At 39.5% G+C, this 12,423-nt stretch overlaps 1 pseudogene; it reads left to right on the plus strand.

Moving 5' to 3' along the window:
- Positions 1–6,970: 6,970 nt before the first annotated feature.
- LOC138143490 (cyclin-dependent kinase 4-like) overlaps positions 6,971–12,423 on the plus strand; it is a 67,389-nt pseudogene continuing 61,936 nt past the window's right edge.

The raw sequence follows: 12,423 nt of genomic DNA on the forward strand, positions 1-12,423 counted from the left end.
AAAATTTAAAAATACTTTGTCCATGAATAAATAAGATTTGACAATTCCCATCAACACCTCCCAACAAGGGCAGCATTGTGGTACCATAAGAGGAAGCTTTAGTTGATGGGTAGATCTCAGGACTCGGAAGAAGGAAGACATGTGTTTGAAACCTGCCTCAAATACTTACTAGCTATGTGACCCTGGTCAAGTGATTTCTCAGAGATTTAGTTTCTTTATCCATCAAATAGAGCTAATAATATCATTCACCTTGCAGGAATGTTGTGAGGCTCAAATATGATAAAGTGTTTATATATCTTAATTAATTTAAAATTATATGCTAATATTAAAATTTAAATTAAATACAGTAAACTAATTAGAAGAAATTAGATTAATACATCAGTTCCATTATAGTTATTACACAGTAAAAACATTGGTATTCTGTAAGTGTAAATGGGCAACAGGGAAGCTAGGCAGCACAGTGGGTATAGCACTGAGTCTGGAGTCAGGAAAACCTGAATTCAAATCCAACTTCAGACGCTTACTAGCTGTGTGACAGAATATTCTGTACCCTACCTCATTACCTTTGCACAAGCTTTCTGCCATGACTGAAAAGCTTACCTTCTTCATCTCCACTTCTCAAAATACCTTTTTATAATTAAGTGACTTGTAGGCAAGTCACTTAACCCCATTTGCCTCAGTTTCCTAATTTATAAAATGAGCTAGAGAAGATAATTGCAAACCACTCCAGTATCTCTGGCAAGAAAACCCCAAATGTGGTGACAAAGTCAGATACAATTGAAACAATTGAACAGCAACAAAAAGTGGGCAGCTTTTTTTTCTCCTCCAGTGTGAGCTTTGAAGAAAGCAAAAATTACATTTAGGTATCTTAGAAACAATGAAACATTTTGAAAAGCAGGTGAAGATGTGATTGACAAGTCTGAACTGATTTTTCAGCCCCCTCATTCCAAACATAATGGAGAAAGAAAAGGGAACACACATTCTGGACCTCCAGACAGGTTTTAATTTCAAACATAAGTCTCTGTGGTCAATCAGAATGTGCTCTGCAGGGTTGTAGGCAAAGAGCCATTCTGCAAAGCTCAAGGCCTTCTGCTGCTTTAGGCTGTAATTGTGGGAACAGTATGTTACTGATCCATTGAAAACTAATACTGCATTTTCCAGTGTAATGTACATTGGCTGGTATATCCAATTCTTCTCCATCTGAAGCCAGAATGTTTATGTGTTTCAGCTTCATTGTTTGTAGAAAGAAAGCTGGGCTGTGGAGTCATAATCTGTTATTAGATGCTTTTTTAAACAGGGTTAGTGGAAAAAATTGTGCATCTCCTCAAACAGAGACATAAACAAGTATTGTACTCTTGCGTTATATGTATTACAGTATGAATTATACATAATAAATCTTTGAACATTGTGCCTCTTCAAAGATAAGGATGAAAGATTTAAGAATAAGTGGTGAGAACAAAAAAGATATTGTCAAATCAAGATGAAATGAAAAAGAAATCTCACTTCCTGGGCATTTTTTCATATTTTCATATGATAGACATGAATATTAAGGTATGTAAGACATACACCTTTATGGTTCAAGTGACTAATATTGCCAGAGTTTGTCCAATAGGCTTCTACTCCCACAGTATTCACTGAACAATCTCTACCCAAGGTAAATTATGAGTCCAAAGCAGTTTGTTTATTTTGTATGGGCCAGCATAGGCATACTTTTCAAACTGTCAACCATTAGCACTTTAAAAAAAATTGAGCACACACCTGCAATATGTAGTAATTTACATATTTACAAATTACATATATGTACTACTGTACTAATGGTTAATCTCAGCTAAAAATCCAACCTTCTGCAGGAAAACTTTTCCAATTCTGTTTAATTCTAGCGTCTTATCTCTTATTTCCAATTTATCCTCCATTTATCTTGTGTATATGTAGTTTGCATGTTGTCACTCTCATCAGACTATAAGCATAGAGATTCTGTATTCCCAGCACTTAGCACCACGCTTGGTACATAACACACCCTTAATAAATGTTAACTGAGTGACTGACAGAAATAGTAATTTTAAAATAATGAGATAACATTTCATCCTGGGGCCAACAGGGAGCCACTAAATTTATTGACATTATCAGACAATCACTTTAGAAATACTGTTTAGATAGCTGTTGTTGTTTGTCATTTGTTTTCAAAGAGGATCAATGACATCATGGGGTGATGTCTTGACTTGCACATGGACTGGATTTAAATGAGGCAGAGTTGCACAAAGTCATCATACTGACTCCCTCTTCTAGAGTCATTGAAGCTCATAGCAAGACAAAAGTCAGGATGAGTAGCAATGGCCCATGATGCAGTGGATAACTTTAGTGTCTTCAATGTCTGACCAAGCTCTGAGACCTTCCTCCACAGCACCTGCTTCAGTTGCCTTCAAAGATATTGGAACAAATTGTTCTCATTGGCCCATTTCACATGTTTGGAGTAGCCATCTCCCTAACTCACTGGTGGGTTTGCAACCTGTCAGTTAACCTCAGCCTTGTTTTTGTTTAGCCCATCTGCCAAGATGGTTTCACCAAGGTGTAGACATTGTGCATGCTATAGTTTATTGGAGCCACAGATGAGTGTTGGCTGAAAGGTGGGTATCAAAGGTGGATGAGCAGCCCTAGAAAGGATTTGGCAAGCCCTAACATCAGAGGAGCTAGTCCTCTCTGATTACTCCACACAACCCAGCCTTGAGGCAAGGAGACCAATTGGAAGGTTACTCCAATAACACAAGGGAGAGGTCAGGACAGCCTGAATTAAGGAAATGATTGCGTGAGTAGAGAAAAAGGAACAAATGTGAGAGATGAGGAGGAAGAAATAAGATTTGGCAGATGATTAGAAATATGGGAAGAGTGAAAGTCGGGTATGGAGGATGAAACAGGTTGCAAATTTGAATGACATGAAGGATAACAGTGCTATCCATAGTAATAAGCTAATTGACACAGTGGAACAATGGACTTAGAATCAGGAAGACCTGAGTTCAAATCTAGCATCAAATATTCACTACATAACACTGGGCAAGATACTTACCCTCTGTCTTCCTCAGTTTCCTCATCAGTAAAATGGAAATTATAATAACGCCTCTTTCCCAGCTCAATTGTGGAGATAATATGAGGTAATATTTGTAAAGAGTTTTGAAACCTAAAAGCACTATGTAAATGCTAGCTATTATTAATAAGGAAGTTTGAAATAGGGACATATTTGGAGAAGAAAGGTAATAATACAATCTGAGATAGCAGATCTGAGATCTGTAGAGATCCATCCATTCCTGTTCATACTGTATAACTCATCCTGTGCCACAAAAAACAAAGAAAAATAGGGGAAGCAGGGATTTTATTCATCTATCACAGCTCCAAAATCACTAGGTTACTTGGCTGGAAAGTGGAGAGCAATTTGATATTTTGAGTGAAGGGGAAATTTTCCCAATGGCATATGAATAGCTACCCCTTTAGGTGTCTCGCTATATACAGATTAGGTTAAATTACATCTATGCTGAAAGGTCACCTTGGAAGTGGAAGAAGAAGGTAGGGGTTTACATAGAGACTGAGAAGTCAGAGTATGGCAGTGTTGATAGAATGTTATGATCAAGCCCTATATTTCTTATTACTGGGAGAATGGGATAAGATCTATCTTCTCAGACTAATTAGTTAATCACATATGCATTGGAGTCAGTCCATTTTCCTGAGTTCAAATCTGACCTCAGATACTTACTAGCTGTGTAGCTCTGGGAAAGTCACTTAACCCTGTTTGCCTCAGTTTTCTCATCTGTAAAATTAGTTGGGGAAGGAAATAGCAAACTACTGTAGTATATTTACCAAGAAAACCATAAATAAGGTCATAAAGAGTTGAATACGACTGAAATGACTAAACAGTAATAACACAATCAGGCACTGTACCAAGTACTGGGGATATGAAGAAAGTCAAAAGAGAGTCACTGATCTCAAGGAGTTCACAATCTAATGATTAGTGACCTAACAACTAGTGTAGGTCACCAAAAATCATCCATACCTTATTACACATCATTAAATCAAAGTTTAGAGAAGATACCTTAGGCCAACTAGTACAGCTCCCATGTATTAGAAATTAGGAAATTGAGGTCCACAGAAGCAAAGTCCCTTGTTCACTAGGGTCTACAACTAGTCTGTGACAGAATCAGAACTAGAATCAAAGTTGGTAGTGTGGTCTTTTGACCACATCATGGACTGAATAGGGTTTTTACAGTATTTTCAATGACTCTATGTAATTACAGCTTCTGTTGCATCAAACAAGTCATTCCAAATGTTATATTTTAAGACTCACTTACATTTTTTACTATATCTTCCAGATAAGCAGGTCTAGATTGAAAAGATTTATTACTACCAAGGATCAATGTAACATCAGCTATAAGGACAGGACCATTTATTAATCAGAAAACTTAGAAAGAAGAGCTATTTTCCTCTCTCTGTCAATCAACCATTATTTATTAAACACACACTAGCTAGCCCAGTGATAGACACTGATGATACAAATAAAAATTAAAAATATAGTCTCTGCCTTCAAGGATCTTATTTTCTATTAGAGAGAAAAAGCATCTACATATTTAAGTACATACAGAATAAATACACATTGGGGCAACCAGGTGGCTCAGCGAGTAAGAGCACCAACTCCAGTGTTGGGATGACCTGGGGATCAAATCTGGGCTCAGATACTTAGCACCATACCCAGAAATAACTGACCGTGTAACCTTGAGCAAGTTACTTAACCCCAACTGCTTTAAAAAAAAAAAAAAAGAATAAATACACAAATATAAAAAAAAAATTCTGGGGAAAAGATACTAGCACATGGAAAGGAGAATTAGGAAAAGCTTCATACATAGAAAGTAACATAAGCTGAGTTTTGAGGAAGGAGAATTTTATAAGCATATTCTTGGAATGAGATATTGTCCTTATGGAAGAAAATGTCAGGAACTGACAATGCTCTTTACCACAATGGAAACATCAGTCAATAACATTTATTAAGCACCTATTATATGCCAAGCATAACTGCAGAATAACAATGACAATGGGGATAATAGCTAGCATTTATATAGTAATTTAGGGTTTTCAAAGTGCTTCAGAAGCTGCAAAACAGCTTAAGGGTACTGGTCACCTATAGGGTACTGTCAGAGGCAAAATGGTTCAGTAGAAGAAGCACTAGACTGGAAATCTGCAATATATAACCCTTGACATGCTGGTGTAACCCTTGGCTCAAAGGGCCAATTTTATGGACCCTCTCCTCATTCATGGAAATTGATTACACAATTTCTTCATAAAAGGCAGACTGTTAGGCAAGAGTTATAGAGAAGAGAGATCCCAAGGTCTTCTGGCTTCCAGTTTCAAGAGAAAATGCATGATCCCAACCTCTCTTCAGGTCTCTAAAAGGAAAGAAAGACTCTAGGAAGAAACCAACATTAAAGGAGACAGCACTCTCTATTATGTTCCTACCATCAGTATGATAGACTAGATACCTCAGGGAAATTCCTCTTGGATAAGAGCTGAGACTCTCCCAATTGAGATGAGTTATTTCATTCCCAATAAGAGAATTAATTTGCTCTATGTGTTGTCTGGAATGTATTCTCTTAGGCATACTTTCTCTGATTACTGTTTTGCTATGTATTTGGATAAATGGCTTTGCTATTTGCTATGTGTATTTATTGTGGAACTGACATTTGGTAGGAAGGGAGTCAAGCCCTATATATAGAACTCAAGGAAACCTTTCCCCTATTAAGGAATAGCAATGAACAATTTAGCTAGAACCTGAAAATTACGTCCCCTACACCAATAATTTTAGGGAAGAGATAAATATAATTCTAGCCTGGTGTCTCCCTCTATCTCTCTCTCCCTCTCCTTTCAGAAGAATAGAAGACTCAACCTCCTACTTTCCTTCCTGGGAGGTATCAAATTCTCTGTGGGAAAAGGGTGAGGTGAGGTAAGATGAGGCCCACTAGTGATGTTTAATGTTGCCTCCCCAGAGCCAAATTCTAAAAAATATTTTTAATATCGATTTATTTACTTTTAGTTTACAACATTCAGTTCCATAATCCTTTGAGTTTCAAATTTTCTTCCCTCCCCCTCACCATCTGCTCCCCTCCGATGGCAGCATGCAATCAAATGTAGGATCTACAAATACCTTCACATTAAACAGTAGTAAAATTGTAAAGAAGGATTAAAAACAATGGAATGAACAAGGGGAAAGAAGAAACAAAACAAAACAAGAAAAATAAAGAGAGCAGGTAGTTTGGTTCAATCTGCATTGAAACTCTAGTTCTTTCTCTGGATGTGGACATCTCTTTCCATCATGAGTTTTTGGAGTTCTTATAACCTAGCATTGCTAAGAGGAGCCCAGTCCATCAAAGTTAGTCGTCATACATACGTTGTGTCTATAATTGTGTACAAATTTTTCCTGGTTCTGCTCTTCTCATTCAACATTAGCTTATATAAGTCTATCCAGGTTATTATGAAGTCCGTCTGCTCCTCATTTCTTATAGCAAAATAGTATTCCATTACATTCATATATCACAACTTGTTTAGCTATTCCCCAATTGATGCATCCCCTTGATTTCCAATTCTTTGCCATCACAAAAAGAGCTGCTATAAATATTTTTGTACATACAGGGCCTCTTCCCACTTCTCTGATCTCTTTGGGATACAACCCTAGAAGTTATATTGCTGGGTCAAAGGGGTATGCACTTATTTATAGTCTTTTTTTAAGCACTTGGGGTTAAGTAACTTGCTCAAGGTTACACGGCCAGTTATTTTTGTGTGGGTGCCAAGTATCTGAGGCTGAAACCAATCCCAGGTCGCCTGACTCTGGGGTTGGCACTCTTACTCACTGAGCCACCTGGCCACTCCTAGTTATAGCCTTTTGGGACAAATAGTTAAGAAATAAAAAAAATACATGCTTATTAGACTAGAGATCATAATGGTTCATCCCTGCCCCACATGGCTCAGCCCCCAGCACCAGAGGAAACCCAGGATAGACATTACTTGGTATGAACCAGGGGCAGATATCAGTGTTGGTGCCTATCAAAAACAGTGTACAAGGCCCATGACCTGCACAGTGGCCACTCCATGTTACTCAATAGTGTGAAAGTTCTGACCAGAGGAGGAAATAGAGGGGGCCTGTCTGTCAGCACTGTCCAGGACTTAGCCCTCCTTAGAAGACTGGAGGCCTTTGAGCATCCCAATGTTTTCCAGCTGATGGATGTCTGTGCCACTGCCCAAACTGACCAAGAAACCAAGGTGACCCTGGTATTTGAACACATGGACCAAAATCTGAGGATGTATCTGGACAAGGCCCCTCCACCAGGGTGGCCCTTGGAGACCATTAAGGATCTGTTGAGACTGTTCTTGAAAGGGCTAGACTTTCTTCATGCCAACTGCATTGTCCACCATGATCTGAAGCCAGAAAACATACTTGTGACTAGTAGTAGAACAGTCAAGCTGGCTGACTTTGGCTTAGCCCAGATCTATAGCTTCCAGATGGGACTCACACCTGTTGGTAGACACTCTCTGGTACCAGGTCCCTAAGGTTCTCCTGCAGTCAGCATATGCAACACCTGTGGACATGTGGAGCATTGGCTATATTCTTGCAGATGTTCCATAGGAAGCCTCTATTCTGTGAAAATTCTGAAGCTGACCAGTTAGGCAAAATCTCTGACCTGACTGGGATCCCAGCAGAAAGTGATTGGCCTCCTGGTGTTTCTCTGCCCCATGGATCCTTTACTCCTTGAAGTCCCCGGCCTTTACAATCTGTTGTGCCTGAGTGTAATAGTAATGGAATTTAAAGATCCCCCTACATTGGCTTGGCTTTCAGGTTGAGTGTTGAAACCCAGAGCTTGTGAATCCCACTTGTGGGATGAACTTGTTGATGTGAAGAGAGAGGGAGAAGCTGGTGAGGTGGATTTAGAGACAAGCCCAAGCAGAGGAGGCTAGAAGAACTTTTGGGGAGCAGTGTCATGGAGGCAGAGAAAAAGGAGAATTGCTGGGGGCCAGAGTTGCTGAGAGGGACTGCTGAGGGCCAGTTGGAGCTGCCACCCGGAGCTGCCAAGAACTGAGGAGGCATGGCTGTGATGCTGGTATTTTGTCTGTCTGTTTTGGTGTTGTTTTGCCAGATTCATCTGCTGGTGAAGGACAGTGCTGTTGTTGCAGAGCTCCTGGAAACTTGCTGTTGGTTCAGAAGGCCTGAAGAAAAATTTTTTCTTGTATGTGTACAGAAATCCTGGAAGAGGGTCTTGCTAATGTTTTCAGGGGTCCTGAGACTGTTCTGAAGGCAGAGAGTGAATTGATGAGGACTCTGGCAATATATATTGTGACTTTGTTAAGCTTTGTCTCCCCAGGAACAGAGATTGCTGAGAACTTGCCTTGGGTCAAGATGAAGAAAAGACCTCTCTTTGGGTATTGAGTGCTGTGATGATATCTTAACTTTGTTGTAGCTTAGGGGTAGATGGCCTTTGTGCTCTCCATTGCCCCTTTTGAGAAGGTGCTTGGTGTTAACTGATAATAATTGTAATTCAGTTGTGATCCAGGGGTGGGAAACTTTTGTGCTCTGTGTATGACCAAATGAATGTACTTTTTTTTATGATTAGAAACTAATCTCCATTTGAGAAGAGAGACTTTGTGACTGACTAAATGAATGTACTAGGCAGGGGCGGGGTACTTTTACTTTATACTTTGTGATTGAATTGAGATACTTTGTGATTGAATTGAGAACTTACCAAATGAATATACTTTGTTTATGATTGGAAACTAATCTCCAGTTGAATAGAAAGAAGACTTTGTGATTGACTAAATGAATGTACTGTCTAGGGGTGGAGTAGTTCTTGGAATTGAGATACTTTGTGATTGAAGTGAGAACTTGCTAAATGACTGAGTTACACTGTATTTTGATTTTCTCTGTTCTGTGAATGTTTTGCTTTAATTTGTCACTGAATAAATGGAGAGTTACCGGTACTATGCTGGTATTCCAAAGCTCAGAATTTGCCTTTGCTTGGTATTACACTGAGTTGGAGGGACCTGGAGCACAACTGCTACTGGAAATGCTGACCTTTAGCCCCCACAAATGAATCTCTGCCTTCTAAGCTCTGCAACACACTTCTGCAGACAGCTTGGGAAGGGAACTCAGAATGACCACTAGAGGGACTGTATCCAGGAAAATGAGATGTCATTTCCCCTCCCCATGGACACTAGGATCACTCCAACAGCCACTGTGATGGATAGCATCACAAGGCAGGAGGGAGAACATGATCCTCCATACACATACCCTTTCCAAATCATTTTACACAGAATCTTTTACTGCCTTAATGACATTCCCCTACCACCAATGCCCTTTGTGAGACATCCCTTTGTTCCACCCTAACTCCCTAGATTTGGGGAGAGGGCAAAGGGGGATTTATACAGAAAATTAAGAACAAAGCTGATCTGTTGTTTTTTTAAGTCATAAAACCTCTCTGGGCCTCATTTTCCTCACCCATAAAATGAGAGTTTGGAACAAAATGGTCTCTAAAGTTGTTTCCAGCTCTAAAAATCTATATTTCTATGTTTCCTCTTCTTAATAATGCCTAGTCCTATTCTCACATCAACATTGTCATAGACACATTTCACACACACACACTTTACCTTCTACCTATTGCTAACATGCTCACATCTAGAGTTTAGGTCCCTTGGTTTCTTCCTGAGCACTCATTCTTCTATGGCTCAAATCTTCACCAATGACAAGTTCTTACTATCAGAGTTCTATTATCATCTCCAATAGGTTGCTATTGCTCTGCACAGACCCCAGGCCCACATAGTTTCTCTGCTTAGCTCCACAAGCCAGTGTTGTCTCTTGACAATCCTAGAGCTTTCCCTCCAAACTCTCAACCCGGAATAAGATCCTAGGATCTCTTCTTATTTTCATATCCTGAGTACAGATTTAACTCTGAAGTTCCATATTAGGAAGCTGGAATCAGATTACTTAAGTTTGAACCCTAAGTCTACGACCTTACCTATGTGACCTTAATCAAGTAAGAGTCCTGATTTTAGAGTCTGAGGACCTAGAGCAAAGTGCCAACTATTCTGCTCTGGGATTTTAAGCAAATGACTAAACCACTTTAGTCTGTTTCTTCAATATAAAGGAGTTGAACTATATTTCCTCTCAATTCCTTTCCAGTTCTAAATAGATAAAACTAAATTATTTAATCTGTCTCATTTTTGATGAGGTATGGGCTCTGGGAGTCCGCTTGACCTTTCCTTGAGTCCTTGAAGTACAGTCTCTGGTAACCTCCCTTGGACTCTTGATTAAATCAACCCATTTGATGAGGCAAGTCACTTCCCACCCTTGAACTGGCCTAGCCCTCCCTTTTGTTTGTGGTCTCCAGGTGGCTTCCCACCCTTAATCACTCATTGATCTCATTAACTCCTCCTCTAGACCACCCTTAGATTCCTCCCACAACCTTTTGTATATAAGACCCCATCTCACAAAATGTGGTATGAGCGCCATAGAATGCCATGTGGGAGAGCACCATAGAAGTGTGAGAGTGACATAGAATGCCATAGATGTGAGAGCAACATAGAATACCATAGAATAGTGAAAGCTACAAAGAATGCTATAGAATAGTGAGAGCACTGTGAGAGCTCCATAGAATGCCATGGAAGAGTGAGAGCACCATGGAATGACCTAGCACAGACTTATTCTGTTTCTAATGCAAGCAAACTTTTAATAAATTTTACTTTTCTTTGGCTGAGAAGACTTAAGTCGAATTCATTTGTCAGGACCCGGCATGTTGGTATTTTGGGGTCTCCAGAGCAACCCTAACACCCTCTTAGTGGTAAATGACTGGGGGGGGGGGGTTAGGAACTACATATTCTCTAAGTTCCTTTCAGCTCTAAATGTAGGATCCTATGAGTCCTTCCCTATCTTTCATTCTTTAAATCCATGGCTCCATATTCAACAGCCTACCTAGGAAATAAACAGTAACTAATATACAAGTTCTATTTTCTTGTCCTCTGAATGGTTCCATTCTACATTACTCATTTAATTTACTACATTCCTAACTTCTATTCAAAACCCACCAGCAGCCAGACATTGTACCCACCACACCCCCAAATATCCAACTCATCACTGGTAGTCAAGAGAGGGCTCATTCTGTAAATGAGGAAATAACTAAAGATGACAAAAACTCCATGAACACTGTGTTTCAAAACATACACAGCCTGCCTCCACCCCACATTCCAAACTCTAACCATGCCATTCCACATGCCCACATTTATCTAAAACCCTGAGTAATAGTGTGTGCTTGCTTATTCACTGTCAAGATGCAATTTACAAATAGTAAGATCATTCTCACAGAAAAGTTCCAAGGGAGATACAAGTATTTTCTCTGAATTCCATGTCTTTTGAAACAACACAATGGTTGCTTGAAGTATAATGTAATCAGTCAATTAATGTGAAATTTATCAAATAAACATAATGAGGTCCTACCTCGTGCATGACACTGAGCTTGACACAGAGAAGTGTGATACATAGTCACTCCTAAAAACTGACAATCTAATAGAGAGGAGTGGCTGTTGTTGAGTTGTTTCAGTCATATCTGACTCTTTGTGACCCCATTATGGGGTTTTCTTGGTGAAGATACTAGAATGGTTTGCCATTTCCTTCTACAAAGCATTTTACAGATGAGGAACTGAGGTAAACAGGGTTAAACGATTTGCCCACACAACTAGTGTCTGAGGCCATATTTGAACTCAGGAAGACAAGTCTTCCTGACTTCAGGCCTGGCACTTTATCCAAGTGCACCTCCAAGACTCTCCAGAGGAGAGAAGACATGTATACAAATAAGTGCACTTAATTCCTGCTTCTATGGCACTTCATTAGCCACAGAGCTAACATCCCTAACTTTTGTCTCATATCTTTGGAACTTTTGGAAACGTCTCTTTCCCCACACATATAATTTCATGTCTTCACAGACTCTTAGTTCATGGGAAACAGCACTAAGACACATGCGACCCATTATGGTGAGAAAAGAAAAAAAATGTATGTTGTAAGAGCTGCATGTGTGCAGAAGGGAAAACAAGGAGGGAATGATCTCAGCTTCCTGTAAAAAATGAAATTATGGTTCCTTTTTGTATTTATGCCAACTCTTCAGAAGGAAAATAGAAAATTAGAGGAGTAGATTTGCTATTATTCTTTCAGGTAATGGTTAAATAGCATGGATTCATAATTGACTGGCATCCACTAAGAAGACACAGAAAATTCCCATGATGCCAAGGCAACAGTTAGGGTTTCCAGTGGAAGCCACCACTACTCCTCCCATCTGTGGTGGGAAATTTCAAGTCACCCCCACAGAACATTAGGAAAATCCCTGCTAACCCCCTTGGAGAAAATGATCCCCTTTG

The sequence above is a fragment of the Petaurus breviceps genome, unplaced genomic scaffold (genome assembly GCF_028583685.1).
Source record: "Petaurus breviceps papuanus isolate PSGF00001 unplaced genomic scaffold, PetGlider_PUasm1.0 90639, whole genome shotgun sequence".
In the NCBI taxonomy this organism is placed as follows: Eukaryota; Metazoa; Chordata; class Mammalia; order Diprotodontia; family Petauridae; genus Petaurus; species Petaurus breviceps.